This window comes from Harpia harpyja, chromosome 14 (assembly GCF_026419915.1).
Source record: "Harpia harpyja isolate bHarHar1 chromosome 14, bHarHar1 primary haplotype, whole genome shotgun sequence".
NCBI lineage: Eukaryota > Metazoa > Chordata > Aves > Accipitriformes > Accipitridae > Harpia > Harpia harpyja.
In genome coordinates, this window is record NC_068953.1 from 40,839,158 (window position 1) to 40,866,648 (window position 27,491).

Below are 27,491 nucleotides of genomic sequence, written 5' to 3' on the forward strand. Positions count from 1 at the left end.
GCCGGCGCCCGCTAGCGATGCAATGTCTATGATGCCGACGACGGCTAGGGAGCCCAGATCTACGCCGCCGGCGCCGGCTAGGGAGGCCAGGTCTATGACGCCTGCACCGGCTTGGGAGGCCAGGTCTACCCCACCGGCGTCGGCTAGCGAGGCAGTGTCTATGCCGCCGCCGACGGCTAGGGAGGCCAGGTCTACGCCGTCGGCGCCAACTTGGGAGGCCAGGTCTAGCCCTGTGGCGCCGGCTTGGGAGGCCAGGTCTACCCCGCCAGCGCCGGCGGGGAGGCCAATTCTACTCTACCGGTGCCAGCCCGGAGGCCAGGTCTTCCTTGCCGGCTCCAGCAGGGTGTCCAGGTGTACCCCACCGGTGGCGGCTAGCGAGGCAATGTCTACGCCGCCGACGCCGGCTAGGGAGGCCAGTTCTACGGCGCCGATGCCGGCTTGGGAGGCCAGGTCAACCCAGCCGGCGCCAGCAGGGAGGACAGGTCTAACTCGCTGGCGCTGGTTTGGTAGGCCAGGTCTACCCCGCCGGCGCCGGCAGGGAGGACTGATCTAACTCGCTGGCGCCGGCTTGGGAGGCCAGGTCTACCCAGCCGGCGCTAGCAGGGAGGCCAGGTCTAGCCCACTGTCGCCGGATATGGAGGCCAGGTCTACCCCACCGGCGACGGCTAAGGAGGACATGTCTACCACGCCGGCGCCGGTTGGGAGGCCAGGTCTACCATGCTGGCGCCGGCTAAGGAGGCCAGGTCTACCCCGCCGGCGCCAGCTAGGGAGGCTATGTCTACGCCGCCGACGCCGGCTAGGGAGGCCAGGTCTACCCTGCTGGCTCCAGATAGGGAGGATATGTCTACGCCGCCGACGCCGGCTAGGGAGGACAGGTCTACCCCGCTGGTGCCGGCTACGGAGGCAGGTCTACCCCGCCGGCGCCGGCTAGGGAGGCCAGGTCTACCCCGCCGGCACCGGCTTGGGAGGCCAGGTCTAACATGCTGGCGCCGGCTAGTGAGGCCAGGTCTACCCCACCTGCTCCGGCTAGGAAGACAATGTATTCAAAGCCGGCGCCGTCTTTGGAGGCCAGGTCTATCCCACCGGTGCCGGCAGGGAGGCGAGGTCTACCCCGCCGGCGCCGGCTACGGAGTCCAGGTCTACGACGCCGGCGCCAGCTTGGGAGGCCAGGTCTACACCGCTGGCGCCGGCTTGGGAGGCCAGGTCTACACCGCTGGCGCCGGCTTGGGAGGCCAGGTCTACCATGCCAGCGCCGGCTAGGGAGGTCAGGTCTTCCCCGCCGGCGCCGGCAGAGAGGCCAGGTCTACCCCGACGGCGCCGGCTACGAAGGCCAGGTCTACGCTGCCGGCGCCGGCTAGGGAGGCCAGGTCTACCCCGCCGGCGCTGGCAGGGAGGCCAGGTCTACACGGCCGGCGCCGGCGTTTGAGGAAATGTGTGCGCCGCTGACGCCGGCTAGGGAGGCCAGGTATACCCCGCCGGTGCCGGCTTCGGAGGCCAGGTTTACCATGCCGGCGCCGGCAGGGATGCCAGGTCTTCCCTGCCGACGCCGGCTAGGGAGGCCAGGTCTACGCCGCCGGCGCTGGCTTGGGAGGCCAGGTCTACCCCGCGGGCGACGGCTGGGAGGCCAGGTCTACCCCGCTGGCGCTGGCTAGGGAGGCCAAGTCTACCCCGCTGGCGCCGGCAAGGGAGGCAATTTCTACGCCGCCGAAGCCGGCTAGGGAGGCCAGGTCTACGCTGCCGGCGCCGGCTAAGGAGGCCAGGTCTAAACCCCTGGCGCCGGCTTGGGAGGCCAGGTCTACCATGCTGGCGCCGGATAGGGAGGCCAGTTCTATCCCACCGGCGCAGGCTAGGAAGACAATGTCTACGCTGCTGACACTATCTAGAGAGGCCAGGTCTACGCCTCCGGCGCCGGTTTGGGAGGCCAGGTCTACCTCGCCGTACCCGGATAGGGAGGCCATCTCAACCCCGCCGGCGCCGGCAGAGAGGCCAGGTCTACCCCGACGGCGCCGGCTACGAAGGCCAGGTCTACCGCGCCGACGACGGCTAGGGAGGCCAGGTCTACCCCGACGGTGCCGGCAGGGAGGCCAGGTCTCCCCCGCTGGCGCCGGCAGGGATGCCAGGTCTACCACGACGGCGCCGGATAGGGAGGCCAGGTCTACCCCGCTGGTGCCGGCAGGGATGCCAGGTCTACCCCGACAGCGCCGTCTACGAAGGCCAGGTCTACCGCGCCGGCGCCAGTTAGGGAGGCCAGGTCTACCCCGCTGGCGCCTACAGGGAGGCCAAGTCTAACTCGCCGGTGCCGCTAGGGAAGCCAGGTCTACCCCGCCGGCTTCGGCTTGGGAGGCCAGGTCTACCCCGCAGGTGCCGGCAGGGAGGCCAGGTCTACCCCGCCGGCGCCAGCTAGGGAGGCGAAGTCTACCTGGCCTGCGCCGCCTGGAGAGGACAGGTCTACCCGGCCGGCGCCGCCTAGAGAGGCCAGTTGTACCCCGCTGGCGTCGGCAGGGATGCCAGGTCTACCCCAACGGCGCCGGATACGAAGGCCAGGTCTACCGCGCCGACGACGGCTAGGGAGGCCAGGTGTACCGCAACGGTGCCGGCAGGGAGGCCAGGTCTCCCCTGCTGGCGCCGGCAGAGATGCCAGGTCTACCACGCCGGTGCCGCTAGGGAAGCCAGGTCTACCACGCCGGCGTCGGCTAGGGAGGCCACGGCTATCCTGCAGGCACCGGCAAGGGAGGCAATGTCTACGCCTCCGACACCGGCTAGGGAGGCCAGGTCTACCCCGCCGGCGCCGGCAGGGAGGCCAGGTCTACCCCGATGGCGCCGGCTACGGAGGCCAGGTCTACACCTCCAGCGCCGGTAGGGAGGCCAAGTCTACACCGCTGGCGCCGGCAAGGGAGGCAATGTCTACGCCGCCGAAGCCGGCTAGGGAGGCCAGGCCTACCCCGCTGGCGCCGGCTTGGTAGGCCAGGTCTTCAATGTCGGCGCCGGCTAGGGAGGCCAGGTCTACCCCGCCGGCCCCGGCAGAGAGGCCAGGTCTACCCCGACGGCGCCGTCAGGGAGGCCAGGTCTAACTCGCCGGCGCTGGCTAGGGAGGCCAGGTCTACCCTTCCGGCGCCGGCAGGGAGGCCAGGTCTAACTCGCCAGCGCCATCTAGGGAGGCCAGTTCTACGCCGCCGGTGCCGCCTTGGGAGGCCAGGTCTACCCCGCTGGCACCAGCTAGGGACGCCAGGTCTACGCCGTTGGAGTGGGCTTGGGAGGCCAGGTCTACCCCGCTGGCGCCTGCTTGGGAGGCCAGGTCTACCCCGCCGGTGCTGGCAGGGAGGCCAGTTCTTCCTTGCCGGCGCCAGCGAGGGAGTCCTGGTCTACGCCGCCGGCTCCGGCTAGGGAGGCCAGGTCTACCCTGCCGGCGCCGAAAGGGAGGCCAAGTCTACCCAGCCTGCGCAAGCTAGGGAGGCCAGGTCTACGCGGCCGGCGCCGCCTAGAGAGCCCAGGTCTACTATACCGGCGCCGGCTAGGGAGGCCAGTTCTACGCCGCCGGCGCCGGCTTGGGAGGCCAGGTCTACACCGCCGGAGCCGGCAGGGAGGGCAGGTCTACGCCGCTGGTGCCGGCTAGGGAGGCCAGGTCTAACCCGCCGGCGCCGGCTAGGGAGGTAATGTCTACGCCGCCGACGCCGGCTAGGGAGGCCAGGTCTATGACGCCAGCGCCCGCTAGCGAGACAATGTCTATGACGCCGACGACGGCTAGGGAGCCCAGATCTACGCCGCCGGCGCCGGCTAGGGAGGCCAGGTCTATGATGCCTGCACCAGCTTTGGAGGCCAGGTCTACGCCGCCGGCGCCGGCTAGCGAGGCAATATCTATGACGCCGACAACTGCCAGGGAGGCCAGGTCTATGACGCCGGCGCCCGCTAGCGAGGCAATGTCTATGATGCCGACGACGGCTAGGGAGCCCAGATCTACGCCGCCGGCGCCGGCTAGGGAGGCCAGGTCTATGACGCCTGCACCGGCTTGGGAGGCCAGGTCTACCCCACCGGCGTCGGCTAGCGAGGCAGTGTCTATGCCGCCGCCGACGGCTAGGGAGGCCAGGTCTACGCCGTCGGCGCCAACTTGGGAGGCCAGGTCTAGCCCTGTGGCGCCGGCTTGGGAGGCCAGGTCTACCCCGCCAGCGCCGGCGGGGAGGCCAATTCTACTCTACCGGTGCCAGCCCGGAGGCCAGGTCTTCCTTGCCGGCTCCAGCAGGGTGTCCAGGTGTACCCCACCGGTGGCGGCTAGCGAGGCAATGTCTACGCCGCCGACGCCGGCTAGGGAGGCCAGTTCTATGGCGCCGATGCCGGCTTGGGAGGCCAGGTCAACCCAGCCGGCGCCAGCAGGGAGGACAGGTCTAACTCGCTGGCGCTGGTTTGGTAGGCCAGGTCTACCCCGCCGGCGCCGGCAGGGAGGACTGATCTAACTCGCTGGCGCCGGCTTGGGAGGCCAGGTCTACCCAGCCGGCGCTAGCAGGGAGGCCAGGTCTAGCCCACTGTCGCCGGATATGGAGGCCAGGTCTACCCCACCGGCGACGGCTAAGGAGGACATGTCTACCACGCCGGCGCCGGTTGGGAGGCCAGGTCTACTCAGCCCGCGCTAGCAGGGAGGCCAGGTCTACGCCGTCGGCGCCAACTTGGGAGGCCAGGTCTAGCCCTGTGGCGCCGGCTTGGGAGGCCAGGTCTACCCCGCCAGCGCCGGCGGGGAGGCCAATTCTACTCTACCGGTGCCAGCCCGGAGGCCAGGTCTTCCTTGCCGGCTCCAGCAGGGTGTCCCGGTGTACCCCACCGGTGGCGGCTAGCGAGGCAATGTCTACGCCGCCGACGCCGGCTAGGGAGGCCAGTTCTACGGCGCCGATGCCGGCTTGGGAGGCCAGGTCAACCCAGCCGGCGCCAGCAGGGAGGACAGGTCTAACTCGCTGGCGCTGGTTTGGTAGGCCAGGTCTACCCCGCCGGCGCCGGCAGGGAGGACTGATCTAACTCGCTGGCGCCGGCTTGGGAGGCCAGGTCTACCCAGCCGGCGCTAGCAGGGAGGCCAGGTCTAGCCCACTGTCGCCGGATATGGAGGCCAGGTCTACCCCACCGGCGACGGCTAAGGAGGACATGTCTACCACGCCGGCGCCGGTTGGGAGGCCAGGTCTACCCAGCCGGCGCTAGCAGGGAGGCCAGGTCTAGCCCACTGTCGCCGGATATGGAGGCCAGGTCCACCCTGCCGGCGACGGATAAGGAGGACATGTCTACCACGCCGGCGCCGGTTGGGAGGCCAGGTCTACCTCGCTGGCATGGCTAGGGAGGCCAGGTCCACCCCTCCGGCGCCGGCTAGGGAGGCGAGGTCTATCCCGCTGGTGCCGGCTAGGAAGACAATGTCTACGCCGCCAGCGCCGGCTTGGGAGGCCAGGTCTACACCGCCGGAGCCGGCAGGGAGACCAGGTCTTCCTTGCCGGCGCCGGCTAGGGAGTCCAGGTCTACACCACCGGCGCCGGCTCGGGAGGCCAGGTCTACCCTGACGGTGCTGGCTAGCGAGGCAATGTCTACGCGCCGATGTCGGCTAGGAATGCCAGCTCTACGACGCCGGCGCCGTCTTGGGAGGCCAGGTCTACCCCGCCGGCGCCGGCTTCGGAGGCCAGGTCTACCCTGCCGGCGCCGGCACGGAGGCCAGGTCTAACTCACCGGCTCAAACTAGGGAGACTAGGTATACGCCGCCGGCGCTGGCTAGGGAGGCCATGTCTACGCCACAGGCGCTGGCTTGGGAGGCCAGGTCTACCCCGCCGGCGCCGGCATGGAGACCAGGTCTACACCGCCGGCGCCGGCTACGGATGCCAGGTCTACCCCGCGGCGCCGTTTTGGGAGGCCAGGTCTACGAGTCTGGCGCCAGCAGGGAGGCCAGGTCTACCCCTCCTGCGACAGCTACGGAGGCCAGGTCTACACCACCGGAACTGGTTTGCGAGGCCAGGTCTACGCAGGCGGCGCCGGCTGGGGAGGCAATGTGTACGCCGCGGACGCCGGCTAGGGAGGCCAGGTCTACGTCGCCAGCGCCGGCATGGGAGACCAGGACTACCCTGCCGGCGCTGGCTTGGGAGGTCATGTCTACCGCGCCGTCACCGGCTTGGGAGGCCAGGTCTACCATGCTGGCGCCGGCTAAGGAGGCCAGGTCTACCCCGCCGGCGCCAGCTAGGGAGGCTATGTCTACGCCGCCGACGCCGGCTAGGGAGGCCAGGTCTACCCTGCTGGCTCCAGATAGGGAGGATATGTCTACGCCGCCGACGCCGGCTAGGGAGGACAGGTCTACCCCGCTGGTGCCGGCTACGGAGGCAGGTCTACCCCGCCGGCGCCGGCTAGGGAGGCCAGGTCTACCCCGCCGTCACCGGCTTGGGAGGCCAGGTCTAACATGCTGGCGCCGGCTAGTGAGGCCAGGTCTACCCCACCTGCTCCGGCTAGGAAGACAATGTATTCAAAGCCGGCGCCGTCTTTGGAGGCCAGGTCTATCCCACCGGCGCCGGCAGGGAGGCCAGGTCTACCCTGCCGGTGCCGGCAGGGAGGCGAGGTCTACCCCGCCGGCGCCGGCTACGGAGTCCAGGTCTACGACGCCGGCGCCAACTTGGGAGGCCAGGTCTACACCGCTGGCGCCGGCTTGGGAGGCCAGGTCTACCATGCCAGCGCCGGCTAGGGAGGTCAGGTCTTCCCCGCTGGCGCCGGCAGAGAGGCCAGGTCTACCCCGACGGCGCCGGCTACGAAGGCCAGGTCTACGCTGCCGGCGCCGGCTAGGGAGGCCAGGTCTACCCCGCCGGCGCTGGCAGGGAGGCCAGGTCTACACGGCCGGCGCCGGCGTTTGAGGAAATGTGTGCGCCGCTGACGCCGGCTAGGGAGGCCAGGTATACCCCGCCGGTGCCGGCTTCGGAGGCCAGGTTTACCATGCCGGCGCCGGCAGGGATGCCAGGTCTTCCCTGCCGACGCCGGCTAGGGAGGCCAGGTCTACGCCGCCGGCGCTGGCTTGGGAGGCCAGGTCTACCCCGCGGGCGACGGCTGGGAGGCCAGGTCTACCCCGCTGGCGCTGGCTAGGGAGGCCAAGTCTACCCCGCTGGCGCCGGCAAGGGAGGCAATTTCTACGCCGCCGAAGCCGGCTAGGGAGGCCAGGTCTACGTTGCCGGCGCCGGCTAAGGAGGCCAGGTCTAAACCCCTGGCGCCGGCTTGGGAGGCCAGGTCTACCATGCTGGCGCCGGATAGGGAGGCCAGTTCTATCCCACCGGCGCAGGCTAGGAAGACAATGTCTACGCTGCTGACACTATCTAGAGAGGCCAGGTCTACGCCTCCGGCGCCGGTTTGGGAGGCCAGGTCTACCTCGCCGTACCCGGATAGGGAGGCCATCTCAACCCCGCCGGCGCCGGCAGAGAGGCCAGGTCTACCCCGACGGCGCCGGCTACGAAGGCCAGGTCTACCGCGCCGACGACGGCTAGGGAGGCCAGGTCTACCCCGACGGTGCCGGCAGGGAGGCCAGGTCTCCCCCGCTGGCGCCGGCAGGGATGCCAGGTCTACCACGACGGCGCCAGCTAGGGAGGCCAGGTCTACCCCGCTGGTGCCGGCAGGGATGCCAGGTCTACCCCGACAGCGCCGTCTACGAAGGCCAGGTCTACCGCGCCGGCGCCAGTTAGGGAGGCCAGGTCTACCCCGCTGGCGCCTACAGGGAGGCCAAGTCTAACTCGCCGGTGCCGCTAGGGAAGCCAGGTCTACCCCGCCGGCTTCGGCTTGGGAGGCCAGGTCTACCCCGCAGGTGCCGGCAGGGAGGCCAGGTCTACCCCGCCGGCGCCAGCTAGGGAGGCGAAGTCTACCTGGCCTGCGCCGCCTGGAGAGGACAGGTCTACCCGGCCGGCGCCGCCTAGAGAGGCCAGTTGTACCCCGCTGGCGTCGGCAGGGATGCCAGGTCTACCCCAACGGCGCCGGATACGAAGGCCAGGTCTACCGCGCCGACAACGGCTAGGGAGGCCAGGTGTACCGCAACGGTGCCGGCAGGGAGGCCAGGTCTCCCCTGCTGGCGCCGGCAGAGATGCCAGGTCTACCACGCCGGCGCCAGCTAGGGAGGCCAGGTCTACCCCGCTGGGGCCTACATGGAGGCCATGTCTAACTCGCCGGTGCCGCTAGGGAAGCCAGGTCTACCACGCCGGCGTCGGCTAGGGAGGCCACGGCTATCCCGCAGGCACCGGCAAGGGAGGCAATGTCTACGCCTCCGACACCGGCTAGGGAGGCCAGGTCTACCCCGCCGGCGCCGGCAGGGAGGCCAGGTCTACCCCGATGGCGCCGGCTACGGAGGCCAGGTCTACACCTCCAGCGCCGGTAGGGAGGCCAAGTCTACACCGCTGGCGCCGGCAAGGGAGGCAATGTCTACGCCGCCGAAGCCGGCTAGGGAGGCCAGGCCTACCCCGCTGGCGCCGGCTTGGTAGGCCAGGTCTTCAATGTCGGCGCCGGCTAGGGAGGCCAGGTCTACCCCGCCGGCCCCGGCAGAGAGGCCAGGTCTACCCCGACGGCGCCGTCAGGGAGGCCAGGTCTAACTCGCCGGCGCTGGCTAGGGAGGCCAGGTCTACCCTTCCGGCGCCGGCAGGGAGGCCAGGTCTAACTCGCCAGCGCCATCTAGGGAGGCCAGTTCTACGCCGCCGGTGCCGCCTTGGGAGGCCAGGTCTACCCCGCTGGCACCAGCTAGGGACGCCAGGTCTACGCCGTTGGAGTGGGCTTGGGAGGCCAGGTCTACCCCGCTGGCGCCTGCTTGGGAGGCCAGGTCTACCCCGCCGGTGCTGGCAGGGAGGCCAGTTCTTCCTTGCCGGCGCCAGCGAGGGAGTCCTGGTCTACGCCGCCGGCTCCGGCTAGGGAGGCCAGGTCTACCCTGCCGGCGCCGAAAGGGAGGCCAAGTCTACCCAGCCTGCGCAAGCTAGGGAGGCCAGGTCTACGCGGCCGGCGCCGCCTAGAGAGCCCAGGTCTACTATACCGGCGCCGGCTAGGGAGGCCAGTTCTACGCCGCCGGCGCCGGCTTGGGAGGCCAGGTCTACACCGCCGGAGCCGGCAGGGAGGGCAGGTCTACGCCGCTGGTGCCGGCTAGGGAGGCCAGGTCTAACCCGCCGGCGCCGGCTAGGGAGGTAATGTCTACGCCGCCGACGCCGGCTAGGGAGGCCAGGTCTATGACGCCAGCGCCCGCTAGCGAGACAATGTCTATGACGCCGACGACGGCTAGGGAGCCCAGATCTACGCCGCCGGCGCCGGCTAGGGAGGCCAGGTCTATGATGCCTGCACCAGCTTTGGAGGCCAGGTCTACGCCGCCGGCGCCGGCTAGCGAGGCAATATCTATGACGCCGACAACTGCCAGGGAGGCCAGGTCTATGACGCCGGCGCCCGCTAGCGATGCAATGTCTATGATGCCGACGACGGCTAGGGAGCCCAGATCTACGCCGCCGGCGCCGGCTAGGGAGGCCAGGTCTATGACGCCTGCACCGGCTTGGGAGGCCAGGTCTACCCCACCGGCGTCGGCTAGCGAGGCAGTGTCTATGCCGCCGCCGACGGCTAGGGAGGCCAGGTCTACGCCGTCGGCGCCAACTTGGGAGGCCAGGTCTAGCCCTGTGGCGCCGGCTTGGGAGGCCAGGTCTACCCCGCCAGCGCCGGCGGGGAGGCCAATTCTACTCTACCGGTGCCAGCCCGGAGGCCAGGTCTTCCTTGCCGGCTCCAGCAGGGTGTCCAGGTGTACCCCACCGGTGGCGGCTAGCGAGGCAATGTCTACGCCGCCGACGCCGGCTAGGGAGGCCAGTTCTACGGCGCCGATGCCGGCTTGGGAGGCCAGGTCAACCCAGCCGGCGCCAGCAGGGAGGACAGGTCTAACTCGCTGGCGCTGGTTTGGTAGGCCAGGTCTACCCCGCCGGCGCCGGCAGGGAGGACTGATCTAACTCGCTGGCGCCGGCTTGGGAGGCCAGGTCTACCCAGCCGGCGCTAGCAGGGAGGCCAGGTCTAGCCCACTGTCGCCGGATATGGAGGCCAGGTCTACCCCACCGGCGACGGCTAAGGAGGACATGTCTACCACGCCGGCGCCGGTTGGGAGGCCAGGTCTACCATGCTGGCGCCGGCTAAGGAGGCCAGGTCTACCCCGCCGGCGCCAGCTAGGGAGGCTATGTCTACGCCGCCGACGCCGGCTAGGGAGGCCAGGTCTACCCTGCTGGCTCCAGATAGGGAGGATATGTCTACGCCGCCGACGCCGGCTAGGGAGGACAGGTCTACCCCGCTGGTGCCGGCTACGGAGGCAGGTCTACCCCGCCGGCGCCGGCTAGGGAGGCCAGGTCTACCCCGCCGGCACCGGCTTGGGAGGCCAGGTCTAACATGCTGGCGCCGGCTAGTGAGGCCAGGTCTACCCCACCTGCTCCGGCTAGGAAGACAATGTATTCAAAGCCGGCGCCGTCTTTGGAGGCCAGGTCTATCCCACCGGCGCCGGCAGGGAGGCCAGGTCTACCCTGCCGGTGCCGGCAGGGAGGCGAGGTCTACCCCGCCGGCGCCGGCTACGGAGTCCAGGTCTACGACGCCGGCGCCAGCTTGGGAGGCCAGGTCTACACCGCTGGCGCCGGCTTGGGAGGCCAGGTCTACCATGCCAGCGCCGGCTAGGGAGGTCAGGTCTTCCCCGCCGGCGCCGGCAGAGAGGCCAGGTCTACCCCGACGGCGCCGGCTACGAAGGCCAGGTCTACGCTGCCGGCGCCGGCTAGGGAGGCCAGGTCTACCCCGCCGGCGCTGGCAGGGAGGCCAGGTCTACACGGCCGGCGCCGGCGTTTGAGGAAATGTGTGCGCCGCTGACGCCGGCTAGGGAGGCCAGGTATACCCCGCCGGTGCCGGCTTCGGAGGCCAGGTTTACCATGCCGGCGCCGGCAGGGATGCCAGGTCTTCCCTGCCGACGCCGGCTAGGGAGGCCAGGTCTACGCCGCCGGCGCTGGCTTGGGAGGCCAGGTCTACCCCGCGGGCGACGGCTGGGAGGCCAGGTCTACCCCGCTGGCGCTGGCTAGGGAGGCCAAGTCTACCCCGCTGGCGCCGGCAAGGGAGGCAATTTCTACGCCGCCGAAGCCGGCTAGGGAGGCCAGGTCTACGCTGCCGGCGCCGGCTAAGGAGGCCAGGTCTAAACCCCTGGCGCCGGCTTGGGAGGCCAGGTCTACCATGCTGGCGCCGGATAGGGAGGCCAGTTCTATCCCACCGGCGCAGGCTAGGAAGACAATGTCTACGCTGCTGACACTATCTAGAGAGGCCAGGTCTACGCCTCCGGCGCCGGTTTGGGAGGCCAGGTCTACCTCGCCGTACCCGGATAGGGAGGCCATCTCAACCCCGCCGGCGCCGGCAGAGAGGCCAGGTCTACCCCGACGGCGCCGGCTACGAAGGCCAGGTCTACCGCGCCGACGACGGCTAGGGAGGCCAGGTCTACCCCGACGGTGCCGGCAGGGAGGCCAGGTCTCCCCCGCTGGCGCCGGCAGGGATGCCAGGTCTACCACGACGGCGCCGGATAGGGAGGCCAGGTCTACCCCGCTGGTGCCGGCAGGGATGCCAGGTCTACCCCGACAGCGCCGTCTACGAAGGCCAGGTCTACCGCGCCGGCGCCAGTTAGGGAGGCCAGGTCTACCCCGCTGGCGCCTACAGGGAGGCCAAGTCTAACTCGCCGGTGCCGCTAGGGAAGCCAGGTCTACCCCGCCGGCTTCGGCTTGGGAGGCCAGGTCTACCCCGCAGGTGCCGGCAGGGAGGCCAGGTCTACCCCGCCGGCGCCAGCTAGGGAGGCGAAGTCTACCTGGCCTGCGCCGCCTGGAGAGGACAGGTCTACCCGGCCGGCGCCGCCTAGAGAGGCCAGTTGTACCCCGCTGGCGTCGGCAGGGATGCCAGGTCTACCCCAACGGCGCCGGATACGAAGGCCAGGTCTACCGCGCCGACGACGGCTAGGGAGGCCAGGTGTACCGCAACGGTGCCGGCAGGGAGGCCAGGTCTCCCCTGCTGGCGCCGGCAGAGATGCCAGGTCTACCACGCCGGTGCCGCTAGGGAAGCCAGGTCTACCACGCCGGCGTCGGCTAGGGAGGCCACGGCTATCCTGCAGGCACCGGCAAGGGAGGCAATGTCTACGCCTCCGACACCGGCTAGGGAGGCCAGGTCTACCCCGCCGGCGCCGGCAGGGAGGCCAGGTCTACCCCGATGGCGCCGGCTACGGAGGCCAGGTCTACACCTCCAGCGCCGGTAGGGAGGCCAAGTCTACACCGCTGGCGCCGGCAAGGGAGGCAATGTCTACGCCGCCGAAGCCGGCTAGGGAGGCCAGGCCTACCCCGCTGGCGCCGGCTTGGTAGGCCAGGTCTTCAATGTCGGCGCCGGCTAGGGAGGCCAGGTCTACCCCGCCGGCCCCGGCAGAGAGGCCAGGTCTACCCCGACGGCGCCGTCAGGGAGGCCAGGTCTAACTCGCCGGCGCTGGCTAGGGAGGCCAGGTCTACCCTTCCGGCGCCGGCAGGGAGGCCAGGTCTAACTCGCCAGCGCCATCTAGGGAGGCCAGTTCTACGCCGCCGGTGCCGCCTTGGGAGGCCAGGTCTACCCCGCTGGCACCAGCTAGGGACGCCAGGTCTACGCCGTTGGAGTGGGCTTGGGAGGCCAGGTCTACCCCGCTGGCGCCTGCTTGGGAGGCCAGGTCTACCCCGCCGGTGCTGGCAGGGAGGCCAGTTCTTCCTTGCCGGCGCCAGCGAGGGAGTCCTGGTCTACGCCGCCGGCTCCGGCTAGGGAGGCCAGGTCTACCCTGCCGGCGCCGAAAGGGAGGCCAAGTCTACCCAGCCTGCGCAAGCTAGGGAGGCCAGGTCTACGCGGCCGGCGCCGCCTAGAGAGCCCAGGTCTACTATACCGGCGCCGGCTAGGGAGGCCAGTTCTACGCCGCCGGCGCCGGCTTGGGAGGCCAGGTCTACACCGCCGGAGCCGGCAGGGAGGGCAGGTCTACGCCGCTGGTGCCGGCTAGGGAGGCCAGGTCTAACCCGCCGGCGCCGGCTAGGGAGGTAATGTCTACGCCGCCGACGCCGGCTAGGGAGGCCAGGTCTATGACGCCAGCGCCCGCTAGCGAGACAATGTCTATGACGCCGACGACGGCTAGGGAGCCCAGATCTACGCCGCCGGCGCCGGCTAGGGAGGCCAGGTCTATGATGCCTGCACCAGCTTTGGAGGCCAGGTCTACGCCGCCGGCGCCGGCTAGCGAGGCAATATCTATGACGCCGACAACTGCCAGGGAGGCCAGGTCTATGACGCCGGCGCCCGCTAGCGAGGCAATGTCTATGATGCCGACGACGGCTAGGGAGCCCAGATCTACGCCGCCGGCGCCGGCTAGGGAGGCCAGGTCTATGACGCCTGCACCGGCTTGGGAGGCCAGGTCTACCCCACCGGCGTCGGCTAGCGAGGCAGTGTCTATGCCGCCGCCGACGGCTAGGGAGGCCAGGTCTACGCCGTCGGCGCCAACTTGGGAGGCCAGGTCTAGCCCTGTGGCGCCGGCTTGGGAGGCCAGGTCTACCCCGCCAGCGCCGGCGGGGAGGCCAATTCTACTCTACCGGTGCCAGCCCGGAGGCCAGGTCTTCCTTGCCGGCTCCAGCAGGGTGTCCAGGTGTACCCCACCGGTGGCGGCTAGCGAGGCAATGTCTACGCCGCCGACGCCGGCTAGGGAGGCCAGTTCTATGGCGCCGATGCCGGCTTGGGAGGCCAGGTCAACCCAGCCGGCGCCAGCAGGGAGGACAGGTCTAACTCGCTGGCGCTGGTTTGGTAGGCCAGGTCTACCCCGCCGGCGCCGGCAGGGAGGACTGATCTAACTCGCTGGCGCCGGCTTGGGAGGCCAGGTCTACCCAGCCGGCGCTAGCAGGGAGGCCAGGTCTAGCCCACTGTCGCCGGATATGGAGGCCAGGTCTACCCCACCGGCGACGGCTAAGGAGGACATGTCTACCACGCCGGCGCCGGTTGGGAGGCCAGGTCTACTCAGCCCGCGCTAGCAGGGAGGCCAGGTCTAGCCCACTGTCGCCGGATATGGAGGCCAGGTCCACCCTGCCGGCGACGGATAAGGAGGACATGTCTACCACGCCGGCGCCGGTTGGGAGGCCAGGTCTACCTCGCTGGCATGGCTAGGGAGGCCAGGTCCACCCCTCCGGCGCCGGCTAGGGAGGCGAGGTCTATCCCGCTGGTGCCGGCTAGGAAGACAATGTCTACGCCGCCAGCGCCGGCTTGGGAGGCCAGGTCTACACCGCCGGAGCCGGCAGGGAGACCAGGTCTTCCTTGCCGGCGCCGGCTAGGGAGTCCAGGTCTACACCACCGGCGCCGGCTCGGGAGGCCAGGTCTACCCTGACGGTGCTGGCTAGCGAGGCAATGTCTACGCGCCGATGTCGGCTAGGAATGCCAGCTCTACGACGCCGGCGCCGTCTTGGGAGGCCAGGTCTACCCCGCCGGCGCCGGCTAGGGAGGCCAGGTCTACCCTGCCGGCGCCGGCACGGAGGCCAGGTCTAACTCACCGGCTCAAACTAGGGAGACTAGGTATACGCCGCCGGCGCTGGCTAGGGAGGCCATGTCTACGCCACAGGCGCTGGCTTGGGAGGCCAGGTCTACCCCGCCGGCGCCGGCATGGAGACCAGGTCTACACCGCCGGCGCCGGCTACGGATGCCAGGTCTACCCCGCGGCGCCGTTTTGGGAGGCCAGGTCTACGAGTCTGGCGCCAGCAGGGAGGCCAGGTCTACCCCTCCTGCGACAGCTACGGAGGCCAGGTCTACACCACCGGAACTGGTTTGCGAGGCCAGGTCTACGCAGGCGGCGCCGGCTGGGGAGGCAATGTGTACGCCGCGGACGCCGGCTAGGGAGGCCAGGTCTACGTCGCCAGCGCCGGCATGGGAGACCAGGACTACCCTGCCGGCGCTGGCTTGGGAGGTCATGTCTACCGCGCCGTCACCGGCTTGGGAGGCCAGGTCTACCATGCTGGCGCCGGCTAAGGAGGCCAGGTCTACCCCGCCGGCGCCAGCTAGGGAGGCTATGTCTACGCCGCCGACGCCGGCTAGGGAGGCCAGGTCTACCCTGCTGGCTCCAGATAGGGAGGATATGTCTACGCCGCCGACGCCGGCTAGGGAGGACAGGTCTACCCCGCTGGTGCCGGCTACGGAGGCAGGTCTACCCCGCCGGCGCCGGCTAGGGAGGCCAGGTCTAACATGCTGGCGCCGGCTAGTGAGGCCAGGTCTACCCCACCTGCTCCGGCTAGGAAGACAATGTATTCAAAGCCGGCGCCGTCTTTGGAGGCCAGGTCTATCCCACCGGCGCCGGCAGGGAGGCCAGGTCTACCCTGCCGGTGCCGGCAGGGAGGCGAGGTCTACCCCGCCGGCGCCGGCTACGGAGTCCAGGTCTACGACGCCGGCGCCAGCTTGGGAGGCCAGGTCTACACCGCTGGCGCCGGCTTGGGAGGCCAGGTCTACCATGCCAGCGCCGGCTAGGGAGGTCAGGTCTTCCCCGCCGGCGCCGGCAGAGAGGCCAGGTCTACCCCGACGGCGCCGGCTACGAAGGCCAGGTCTACGCTGCCGGCGCCGGCTAGGGAGGCCAGGTCTACCCCGCCGGCGCTGGCAGGGAGGCCAGGTCTACACGGCCGGCGCCGGCGTTTGAGGAAATGTGTGCGCCGCTGACGCCGGCTAGGGAGGCCAGGTATACCCCGCCGGTGCCGGCTTCGGAGGCCAGGTTTACCATGCCGGCGCCGGCAGGGATGCCAGGTCTTCCCTGCCGACGCCGGCTAGGGAGGCCAGGTCTACGCCGCCGGCGCTGGCTTGGGAGGCCAGGTCTACCCCGCGGGCGACGGCTGGGAGGCCAGGTCTACCCCGCTGGCGCTGGCTAGGGAGGCCAAGTCTACCCCGCTGGCGCCGGCAAGGGAGGCAATTTCTACGCCGCCGAAGCCGGCTAGGGAGGCCAGGTCTACGCTGCCGGCGCCGGCTAAGGAGGCCAGGTCTAAACCCCTGGCGCCGGCTTGGGAGGCCAGGTCTACCATGCTGGCGCCGGATAGGGAGGCCAGTTCTATCCCACCGGCGCAGGCTAGGAAGACAATGTCTACGCTGCTGACACTATCTAGAGAGGCCAGGTCTACGCCTCCGGCGCCGGTTTGGGAGGCCAGGTCTACCTCGCCGTACCCGGATAGGGAGGCCATCTCAACCCCGCCGGCGCCGGCAGAGAGGCCAGGTCTACCCCGACGGCGCCGGCTACGAAGGCCAGGTCTACCGCGCCGACGACGGCTAGGGAGGCCAGGTCTACCCCGACGGTGCCGGCAGGGAGGCCAGGTCTCCCCCGCTGGCGCCGGCAGGGATGCCAGGTCTACCACGACGGCGCCGGATAGGGAGGCCAGGTCTACCCCGCTGGTGCCGGCAGGGATGCCAGGTCTACCCCGACAGCGCCGTCTACGAAGGCCAGGTCTACCGCGCCGGCGCCAGTTAGGGAGGCCAGGTCTACCCCGCTGGCGCCTACAGGGAGGCCAAGTCTAACTCGCCGGTGCCGCTAGGGAAGCCAGGTCTACCCCGCCGGCTTCGGCTTGGGAGGCCAGGTCTACCCCGCAGGTGCCGGCAGGGAGGCCAGGTCTACCCCGCCGGCGCCAGCTAGGGAGGCGAAGTCTACCTGGCCTGCGCCGCCTGGAGAGGACAGGTCTACCCGGCCGGCGCCGCCTAGAGAGGCCAGTTGTACCCCGCTGGCGTCGGCAGGGATGCCAGGTCTACCCCAACGGCGCCGGATACGAAGGCCAGGTCTACCGCGCCGACGACGGCTAGGGAGGCCAGGTGTACCGCAACGGTGCCGGCAGGGAGGCCAGGTCTCCCCTGCTGGCGCCGGCAGAGATGCCAGGTCTACCACGCCGGCGCCAGCTAGGGAGGCCAGGTCTACCCCGCTGGGGCCTACATGGAGGCCATGTCTAACTCGCCGGTGCCGCTAGGGAAGCCAGGTCTACCACGCCGGCGTCGGCTAGGGAGGCCACGGCTATCCCGCAGGCACCGGCAAGGGAGGCAATGTCTACGCCTCCGACACCGGCTAGGGAGGCCAGGTCTACCCCGCCGGCGCCGGCAGGGAGGCCAGGTCTACCCCGATGGCGCCGGCTACGGAGGCCAGGTCTACACCTCCAGCGCCGGTAGGGAGGCCAAGTCTACACCGCTGGCGCCGGCAAGGGAGGCAATGTCTACGCCGCCGAAGCCGGCTAGGGAGGCCAGGCCTACCCCGCTGGCGCCGGCTTGGTAGGCCAGGTCTTCAATGTCGGCGCCGGCTAGGGAGGCCAGGTCTACCCCGCCGGCCCCGGCAGAGAGGCCAGGTCTACCCCGACGGCGCCGTCAGGGAGGCCAGGTCTAACTCGCCGGCGCTGGCTAGGGAGGCCAGGTCTACCCTTCCGGCGCCGGCAGGGAGGCCAGGTCTAACTCGCCAGCGCCATCTAGGGAGGCCAGTTCTACGCCGCCGGTGCCGCCTTGGGAGGCCAGGTCTACCCCGCTGGCACCAGCTAGGGACGCCAGGTCTACGCCGTTGGAGTGGGCTTGGGAGGCCAGGTCTACCCCGCTGGCGCCTGCTTGGGAGGCCAGGTCTACCCCGCCGGTGCTGGCAGGGAGGCCAGTTCTTCCCTGCCGGCGCCAGCGAGGGAGTCCTGGTCTACGCCGCCGGCTCCGGCTAGGGAGGCCAGGTCTACCCTGCCGGCGCCGAAAGGGAGGCCAAGTCTACCCAGCCTGCGCAAGCTAGGGAGGCCAGGTCTACGCGGCCGGCGCCGCCTAGAGAGCCCAGGTCTACTATACCGGCGCCGGCTAGGGAGGCCAGTTCTACGCCGCCGGCGCCGGCTTGGGAGGCCAGGTCTACACCGCCGGAGCCGGCAGGGAGGGCAGGTCTACGCCGCTGGTGCCGGCTAGGGAGGCCAGGTCTAACCCGCCGGCGCCGGCTAGGGAGGTAATGTCTACGCCGCCGACGCCGGCTAGGGAGGCCAGGTCTATGACGCCAGCGCCCGCTAGCGAGACAATGTCTATGACGCCGACGACGGCTAGGGAGCCCAGATCTACGCCGCCGGCGCCGGCTAGGGAGGCCAGGTCTATGATGCCTGCACCAGCTTTGGAGGCCAGGTCTACGCCGCCGGCGCCGGCTAGCGAGGCAATATCTATGACGCCGACAACTGCCAGGGAGGCCAGGTCTATGACGCCGGCGCCCGCTAGCGAGGCAATGTCTATGATGCCGACGACGGCTAGGGAGCCCAGATCTACGCCGCCGGCGCCGGCTAGGGAGGCCAGGTCTATGACGCCTGCACCGGCTTGGGAGGCCAGGTCTACCCCACCGGCGTCGGCTAGCGAGGCAGTGTCTATGCCGCCGCCGACGGCTAGGGAGGCCAGGTCTACGCCGTCGGCGCCAACTTGGGAGGCCAGGTCTAGCCCTGTGGCGCCGGCTTGGGAGGCCAGGTCTACCCCGCCAGCGCCGGCGGGGAGGCCAATTCTACTCTACCGGTGCCAGCCCGGAGGCCAGGTCTTCCTTGCCGGCTCCAGCAGGGTGTCCAGGTGTACCCCACCGGTGGCGGCTAGCGAGGCAATGTCTACGCCGCCGACGCCGGCTAGGGAGGCCAGTTCTATGGCGCCGATGCCGGCTTGGGAGGCCAGGTCAACCCAGCCGGCGCCAGCAGGGAGGACAGGTCTAACTCGCTGGCGCTGGTTTGGTAGGCCAGGTCTACCCCGCCGGCGCCGGCAGGGAGGACTGATCTAACTCGCTGGCGCCGGCTTGGGAGGCCAGGTCTACCCAGCCGGCGCTAGCAGGGAGGCCAGGTCTAGCCCACTGTCGCCGGATATGGAGGCCAGGTCTACCCCACCGGCGACGGCTAAGGAGGACATGTCTACCACGCCGGCGCCGGTTGGGAGGCCAGGTCTACCCAGCCGGCGCTAGCAGGGAGGCCAGGTCTAGCCCACTGTCGCCGGATATGGAGGCCAGGTCCACCCTGCCGGCGACGGATAAGGAGGACATGTCTACCACGCCGGCGCCGGTTGGGAGGCCAGGTCTACCTCGCTGGCATGGCTAGGGAGGCCAGGTCCACCCCTCCGGCGCCGGCTAGGGAGGCGAGGTCTATCCCGCTGGTGCCGGCTAGGAAGACAATGTCTACGCCGCCAGCGCCGGCTTGGGAGGCCAGGTCTACACCACCGGCGCCGGCTCGGGAGGCCAGGTCTACCCTGACGGTGCTGGCTAGCGAGGCAATGTCTACGCGCCGATGTCGGCTAGGAATGCCAGCTCTACGACGCCGGCGCCGTCTTGGGAGGCCAGGTCTACCCCGCCGGCGCCGGCTTCGGAGGCCAGGTCTACCCTGCCGGCGCCGGCACGGAGGCCAGGTCTAACTCACCGGCTCAAACTAGGGAGACTAGGTATACGCCGCCGGCGCTGGCTAGGGAGGCCATGTCTACGCCACAGGCGCTGGCTTGGGAGGCCAGGTCTACCCCGCCGGCGCCGGCATGGAGACCAGGTCTACACCGCCGGCGCCGGCTACGGATGCCAGGTCTACCCCGCGGCGCCGTTTTGGGAGGCCAGGTCTACGAGTCTGGCGCCAGCAGGGAGGCCAGGTCTACCCCTCCTGCGACAGCTACGGAGGCCAGGTCTACACCACCGGAACTGGTTTGCGAGGCCAGGTCTACGCAGGCGGCGCCGGCTGGGGAGGCAATGTGTACGCCGCGGACGCCGGCTAGGGAGGCCAGGTCTACGTCGCCAGCGCCGGCATGGGAGACCAGGACTACCCTGCCGGCGCTGGCTTGGGAGGTCATGTCTACCGCGCCGTCACCGGCTTGGGAGGCCAGGTCTACCATGCTGGCGCCGGCTAAGGAGGCCAGGTCTACCCCGCCGGCGCCAGCTAGGGAGGCTATGTCTATGCCGCCGACGCCGGCTAGGGAGGCCAGGTCTACCCTGCTGGCTCCAGATAGGGAGGATATGTCTACGCCGCCGACGCCGGCTAGGGAGGACAGGTCTACCCCGCTGGTGCCGGCTACGGAGGCAGGTCTACCCCGCCGGCGCCGGCTAGGGAGGCCAGGTCTACCCCGCCGGCACCGGCTTGGGAGGCCAGGTCTAACATGCTGGCGCCGGCTAGTGAGGCCAGGTCTACCCCACCTGCTCCGGCTAGGAAGACAATGTATTCAAAGCCGGCGCCGTCTTTGGAGGCCAGGTCTATCCCACCGGCGCCGGCAGGGAGGCCAGGTCTACCCTGCCGGTGCCGGCAGGGAGGCGAGGTCTACCCCGCCGGCGCCGGCTACGGAGTCCAGGTCTACGACGCCGGCGCCAGCTTGGGAGGCCAGGTCTACACCGCTGGCGCCGGCTTGGGAGGCCAGGTCTACCATGCCAGCGCCGGCTAGGGAGGTCAGGTCTTCCCCGCCGGCGCCGGCAGAGAGGCCAGGTCTACCCCGACGGCGCCGGCTACGAAGGCCAGGTCTACGCTGCCGGCGCCGGCTAGGGAGGCCAGGTCTACCCCGCCGGCGCTGGCAGGGAGGCCAGGTCTACACGGCCGGCGCCGGCGTTTGAGGAAATGTGTGCGCCGCTGACGCCGGCTAGGGAGGCCAGGTATACCCCGCCGGTGCCGGCTTCGGAGGCCAGGTTTACCATGCCGGCGCCGGCAGGGATGCCAGGTCTTCCCTGCCGACGCCGGCTAGGGAGGCCAGGTCTACGCCGCCGGCGCTGGCTTGGGAGGCCAGGTCTACCCCGCGGGTGACGGCTGGGAGGCCAGGTCTACCCCGCTGGCGCTGGCTAGGGAGGCCAAGTCTACCCCGCTGGCGCCGGCAAGGGAGGCAATTTCTACGCCGCCGAAGCCGGCTAGGGAGGCCAGGTCTACGCTGCCGGCGCCGGCTAAGGAGGCCAGGTCTAAACCCCTGGCGCCGGCTTGGGAGGCCAGGTCTACCATGCTGGCGCCGGATAGGGAGGCCAGTTCTATCCCACCGGCGCAGGCTAGGAAGACAATGTCTACGCTGCTGACACTATCTAGAGAGGCCAGGTCTACGCCTCCGGCGCCGGTTTGGGAGGCCAGGTCTACCTCGCCGTACCCGGATAGGGAGGCCATCTCAACCCCGCCGGCGCCGGCAGAGAGGCCAGGTCTACCCCGACGGCGCCGGCTACGAAGGCCAGGTCTACCGCGCCGACGACGGCTAGGGAGGCCAGGTCTACCCCGACGGTGCCGGCAGGGAGGCCAGGTCTCCCCCGCTGGCGCCGGCAGGGATGCCAGGTCTACCACGACGGCGCCGGATAGGGAGGCCAGGTCTACCCCGCTGGTGCCGGCAGGGATGCCAGGTCTACCCCGACAGCGCCGTCTACGAAGGCCAGGTCTACCGCGCCGGCGCCAGTTAGGGAGGCCAGGTCTACCCCGCTGGCGCCTACAGGGAGGCCAAGTCTAACTCGCCGGTGCCGCTAGGGAAGCCAGGTCTACCCCGCCGGCTTCGGCTTGGGAGGCCAGGTCTACCCCGCAGGTGCCGGCAGGGAGGCCAGGTCTACCCCGCCGGCGCCAGCTAGGGAGGCGAAGTCTACCTGGCCTGCGCCGCCTGGAGAGGACAGGTCTACCCGGCCGGCGCCGCCTAGAGAGGCCAGTTGTACCCCGCTGGCGTCGGCAGGGATGCCAGGTCTACCCCAACGGCGCCGGATACGAAGGCCAGGTCTACCGCGCCGACGACGGCTAGGGAGGCCAGGTGTACCGCAACGGTGCCGGCAGGGAGGCCAGGTCTCCCCTGCTGGCGCCGGCAGAGATGCCAGGTCTACCACGCCGGCGCCAGCTAGGGAGGCCAGGTCTACCCCGCTGGGGCCTACATGGAGGCCATGTCTAACTCGCCGGTGCCGCTAGGGAAGCCAGGTCTACCACGCCGGCGTCGGCTAGGGAGGCCACGGCTATCCCGCAGGCACCGGCAAGGGAGGCAATGTCTACGCCTCCGACACCGGCTAGGGAGGCCAGGTCTACCCCGCCGGCGCCGGCAGGGAGGCCAGGTCTACCCCGATGGCGCCGGCTACGGAGGCCAGGTCTACACCTCCAGCGCCGGTAGGGAGGCCAAGTCTACACCGCTGGCGCCGGCAAGGGAGGCAATGTCTACGCCGCCGAAGCCGGCTAGGGAGGCCAGGCCTACCCCGCTGGCGCCGGCTTGGTAGGCCAGGTCTTCAATGTCGGCGCCGGCTAGGGAGGCCAGGTCTACCCCGCCGGCCCCGGCAGAGAGGCCAGGTCTACCCCGACGGCGCCGGCTACGAAGACCAGGTCTACTGCGCCGGCGCCAGCTAGGCAGGCCAGGTCTAACCCGCCGGCGCCGTCAGGGAGGCCAGGTCTAACTCGCCGGCGCTGGCTAGGGAGGCCAGGTCTACCCTTCCGGCGCCGGCAGGGAGGCCAGGTCTAACTCGCCAGCGCCATCTAGGGAGGCCAGTTCTACGCCGCCGGTGCCGCCTTGGGAGGCCAGGTCTACCCCGCTGGCACCAGCTAGGGACGCCAGGTCTACGCCGTTGGAGTGGGCTTGGGAGGCCAGGTCTACCCCGCGGGCGCCTGCAGGGAAGCCAGGTCGACCCCGCCGGAGCCGGCAGGGAGGCCATGTCTACGCCGCCAACTCCGGCTAGGGATGCCAGGTCTACGCCGTTGGTGTGGGCTAGGGAAGCCAGGTCTATCTCGCCAGCGCCGGCTAGGGAGGCCAGGTCTACAACGCCAGCACCAGCTAGGGAGGACAGGTCTACCCGGCCGGCGCCGCCTAGAGAAGCCAGGTCTTCCCCGCTGGCACCGGCTTCGGAGACCAGCTCTACCCCGCCGGCGCCGGCTTGGTAGGCCAGGTCTACGCTGCCGCTGCCGGATTGGGAAGCCAGGTATACGCAGCCGGCACTGGCTTGGAAGGCCAGGTCTATCCCGCCGGCACCGGCAGTGAGGCCAGGTCTACACCACCGGCGCCGGCTACGAAGGGCAGGTCTACCCCGCCGGCGCCGCCTTGGGAGGCCAGGTCTACGACTCCGGCGCCGGCTTGGGAGCCCAGGTCTATCCCGCCGGCGCCGACTAGGAAGACAATGTATACGCAGCCGGCGCCAGATAGGGAGACCAGGTCTACACCACCGGCGTCGGCTTGGGAGGCCAGGTCTACCATGCAGGCGCCGGCTTGTGAGGCCAGGTCTACCATGCCGCCGCCGGCTACGGAGGCCAGGTCTACCCCGCCTGCGCCGGCTCGGGATGCCAGGTCTACGCCGTTGGCGTGGGCTTGGGAGGCCAGGTCTACCCTGCGGGCGCCTGCAGGGAAGCCAGGTCGACCCCGCCGGAGCCGGCAGGGAGGCCATGTCTACGCCGCCAACTCTGGCTAGGGATGCCAGGTCTACGCCATTGGCGTGGGCTTGGGAGGCCAGGATTACCCCGCTGGCGCCGGCAGGGAGGCCAGGTCTACCCCGCCGGCGCAGGCTAGGGAAGCCAGGTCTATCACGCCGGCGCCGGCTTGGGAGGCCAGGTCTACCCGGCCGGCGCCGCCTAGAGAGGCCAGGTCTACCCCGCCGGCGCCGGCTTGGGAAGGCAGGTATACGCCGCCGGCGCCGGCTAGGAAGGCCAGGTCTACGCCACCGGCGCTGGCTTGGAAGGCCAGGTCTACCCCTCCGGCGCCAGCAGGGAGTCCAGGTCTCCCCCGCCGGCGCCGGCTAGGGAGGCAATGTCTAAGCCGCCGGCGCCGCCTAGAGAGGCCAGGTCTACCCTGCTGGCGGCGACTACGGAGACCAGGTCTACACCGCCGTCGCCGGATAAGGAGGCCAGGTCTACCCCGCCGGTGCCGGCAGGGAGGCCACGTCTACCCGGCCGGCTCCGCCTAGAGAGGCCAGGTGTACCCCGCTGGCACCGGCTACGGAGGTCAGGTCTACCCCGCCGGAGCCGACTAGGGAGGCCAGGTCTACGCCACCGGCGCCAGCAGGGAGACCAGGTCTTCCTTTCCGGCGCCGGCAGGGTGTCCAGGTCTACCCCGCCGGCGCCGGATAGCGAGGCAATGTCTATGACACCGACGACGGCTAGGGAGGCCAGGTCTACACCGCCGGCGCCGGTTTGGGAGGCCAGGTCTACCCCAACGACGCCGGCGGGGAGGCCAGGTCTACCCTGACGGTGCTGGCTAGCGAGGCAATGTCTACGCGCCGACGCCGGCTAGGGAGGCCAGCTCTACGACGCCGGCGCCGTCTTGGGAGGCCAGGTCTACCCCGCCGGCGCCGGCTTCGGAGGCCAGGTTTACGCCGCCGGCGCTGGCTTGGGAGGCCAGGTCTACCCCGCGGGCGACGGCTGGGAGGCCAGGTCTACCCCGCTGGCGCCGGCTAGGGAGGCCAAGTCTACCCCGCTGGCGCCGGCAAGGGAGGCAATGTCTACGCCGCCGAAGCCGGCTAGGGAGGCCAGGTCTATCCCGCCGGCGCAGGCTAGGAAGACAATGTCTACGCCGCTGACGCTATCTAGAGAGGCCAGGTCTACGCCTCCGGCACCGGTTTGGGATTCCAGGTCTACCTCGCCGTACCCGGATAGGGAGGCCAGGTCTATCCCGCCGGCGCAGGCTAGGAAGACAACCTCTACGCCGCGGGCGCTAGCTAGGGAGGCCAGGTCTACGCCGCGGGCGCCGGCTGGGAGTCCAGGTTTACCCCGCTGGCGCCGGCTAGGGAGGCCAAATCTACCCCGCTGGCGCCGGCAAGGGAGGCAATGTCTACGCCGCCGAAGCCGACTAGGGAGGCCAGGTCTACGCTGCCGGCGCCGGCTAGGGAGGCCAGGTCTACCCCCCTGGTGCCGGCTTGGGAGGCCAGGTCTACCACGACGGCGCCGGCTAGGGAGGCCAGGTCTACCCCGCCGGCGCCGGCAGAGAGGCCAGGTCTACCCCGACGGCGCCGGCTACGAAGGCCAGGTCTACCGCGCCGACGACGGCTAGGGAGGCCAGGTCTACCCCGACGGTGCCGGCAGGGAGGCCAGGTCTCCCCCGCTGGCGCCGGCAGGGATGCCAGGTCTACCCCGACAGCGCCGTCTACGAAGGCCAGGTCTACCGCGCCGGCGCCAGCTAGGGAGGCCAGGTCTACCCCGCTGGCGCCTACAGGGAGGCCAAGTCTAACTCGCCGGTGCCGCTAGGGAAGCCAGGTCTACCCCGCCAGCGTCGGCTTGGGAGGCCAGGTCTACCCCGCAGGTGCCGGCAGGGAGGCCAGGTCTACCCCGCCGGCGCCAGCTAGGGAGGCGAAGTCTACACCACAGGTGCCGGCTTGGGAGGCCAGGTCTACCATTCCGGCGCCAGCTAGGGAATCCAGGTCTACGCCGCTGGCGCCGGCTTTGTAGGCCAGGTCTATCCCTCAGGCGCCGGCAGGGAGGCCAGGTCTACCACACCAGCGCCGGATAGGGAGGCCAGGTCTACCCCGCCGGCGTCAGCTACGGAGTCCAGGTCTGCTGTACCGGCGCCAGACAGGGAGGCCAGGTCTACCCCGCTGGCGCCTACAGGGAGGCCAAGTCTAACTCGCCGGTGCCGCTAGGGAAGCCAGGTCTACCCCGCCAGCGTCGGCTTGGGAGGGCAGGTCTACCCCGCAGGTGCCGGCAGGGAGGCCAGGTCCACCCCGCCTGCGCCGGCTCGGGATGCCAGGTCTACGCCGTTGGAGTGGGCTTGGGAGGCCAGGTCTACCCCGCGGGCGCCTGCAGGGAAGCCAGGTCGACCCCGCCGGAGCCGGCAGGGAGGCCATGTCTACGCCGCCAACTCTGGCTAGGGATGCCAGGTCTACGCCGTTGGCGTGGGCTAGGGAAGCCAGGTCTATCTCGCCAGCGCCGGCTAGGGAGGCCAGGTCTACACCGCTAGCACCAGCTAGGGAGGACAGGTCTACCTGGCCGGCGCCGCCTAGAGAAGCCAGGTCTTCCCCGCTGGCACTGGCTTCGGAGACCAGCTCTACCCCGCCGGCGCCGGCTTGGTAGGCCAGGTCTACGCTGCCGCCGCCGGCTTGGGAAGCCAGGTATACGCAGCCGGCACTGGCTTGGAAGGCCAAGTCTATCCCGCCAGCGCCGGCAGTGAGGCCAGGTCTACACCACCGGCGCCGGCTACGAAGGGCAGGTCTACCCCGCCGGCGCTGGCTTGGGAGGCCAGGTCTACGACTCCGGCGCCGGCTTGGGAGCCCAGGTCTATCCCGCCGGCGCCGGCTAGGGAGGCAATGTCTAAGCCGCCGGCGCCGCCTAGAGAGGCCAGGTCTACCCCGCTGGCGGCGGCTACGGAGACCAGGTCTACACCGCCGTCGCCGGATAAGGAGGCCAGGTCTACCCCGCCGGCGAAGGCAGGGAGGCCTGGTCTACCCCGCTGGTGCCGGCTAGTGAGGCCAGGTCTACCCCGCCGGCGCCAGCTATGGAGGCCATGTCTACGCTGCCGGCGCTGGCTTGGGAGGCGAGGATTACCTCGCCTGCGCCGGCTTGGTAGGCCAGGTCTACCCCGCCAACGCCGGAAGGGAGGCCACGTCTACCCTGCCGGTGCCGGGTAAGGAGGACAGGTCTACCGTCCGGCGCTGGGTAGGAAATCCAGGTCTAACCCGCCGGCGCCAGCAGGGTGGCCAGGTCTTCCCTGCCGATGCCGGCTACGGAGGTCAGGTCTACCCCGCCGGCGCCGACTAGGGAGGCCAGGTCTACGCCACCGGCGCCAGCAGGGAGACCAGGTCTTCCTTTCCGGCGCCGGCAGGGTGTCCAGGTCTACCCCGCCGGCGCCGGATAGCGAGGCAATGTCTATGACACCGACGACGGCTAGGGAGGCCAGGTCTACACCGCCGGCGCCGGTTTGGGAGGCCAGGTCTACCCCAACGACGCCGGCGGGGAGGCCAGGTCTACCCTGACGGTGCTGGCTAGCGAGGCAATGTCTACGTGCCGACGCCGGCTAGGGAGGCCAGCTCTACGACGCTGGCGCCGTCTTGGGAGGCCAGGTCTACCCCGCCGGCGCCGGCTTCGGAGGCCAGGTTTACGCCGCCGGCGCTGGCTTGGGAGGCCAGGTCTACCCCGCGGGCGACGGCTGGGAGGCCAGGTCTACCCCGCTGGCGCCGGCTAGGGAGGCCAAGTCTACCCCGCTGGCGCCTACAGGGAGGCCAAGTCTAACTCGCCGGTGCCGCTAGGGAAGCCAGGTCTACCCCGCCAGCGTCGGCTTGGGAGGGCAGGTCTACCCCGCAGGTGCCGGCAGGGAGGCCAGGTCCACCCCGCCTGCGCCGGCTCGGGATGCCAGGTCTACGCCGTTGGAGTGGGCTTGGGAGGCCAGGTCTACCCCGCGGGCGCCTGCAGGGAAGCCAGGTCGACCCCGCCGGAGCCGGCAGGGAGGCCATGTCTACGCCGCCAACTCTGGCTAGGGATGCCAGGTCTACGCCGTTGGCGTGGGCTAGGGAAGCCAGGTCTATCTCGCCAGCGCCGGCTAGGGAGGCCAGGTCTACACCGCTAGCACCAGCTAGGGAGGACAGGTCTACCTGGCCGGCGCCGCCTAGAGAAGCCAGGTCTTCCCCGCTGGCACTGGCTTCGGAGACCAGCTCTACCCCGCCGGCGCCG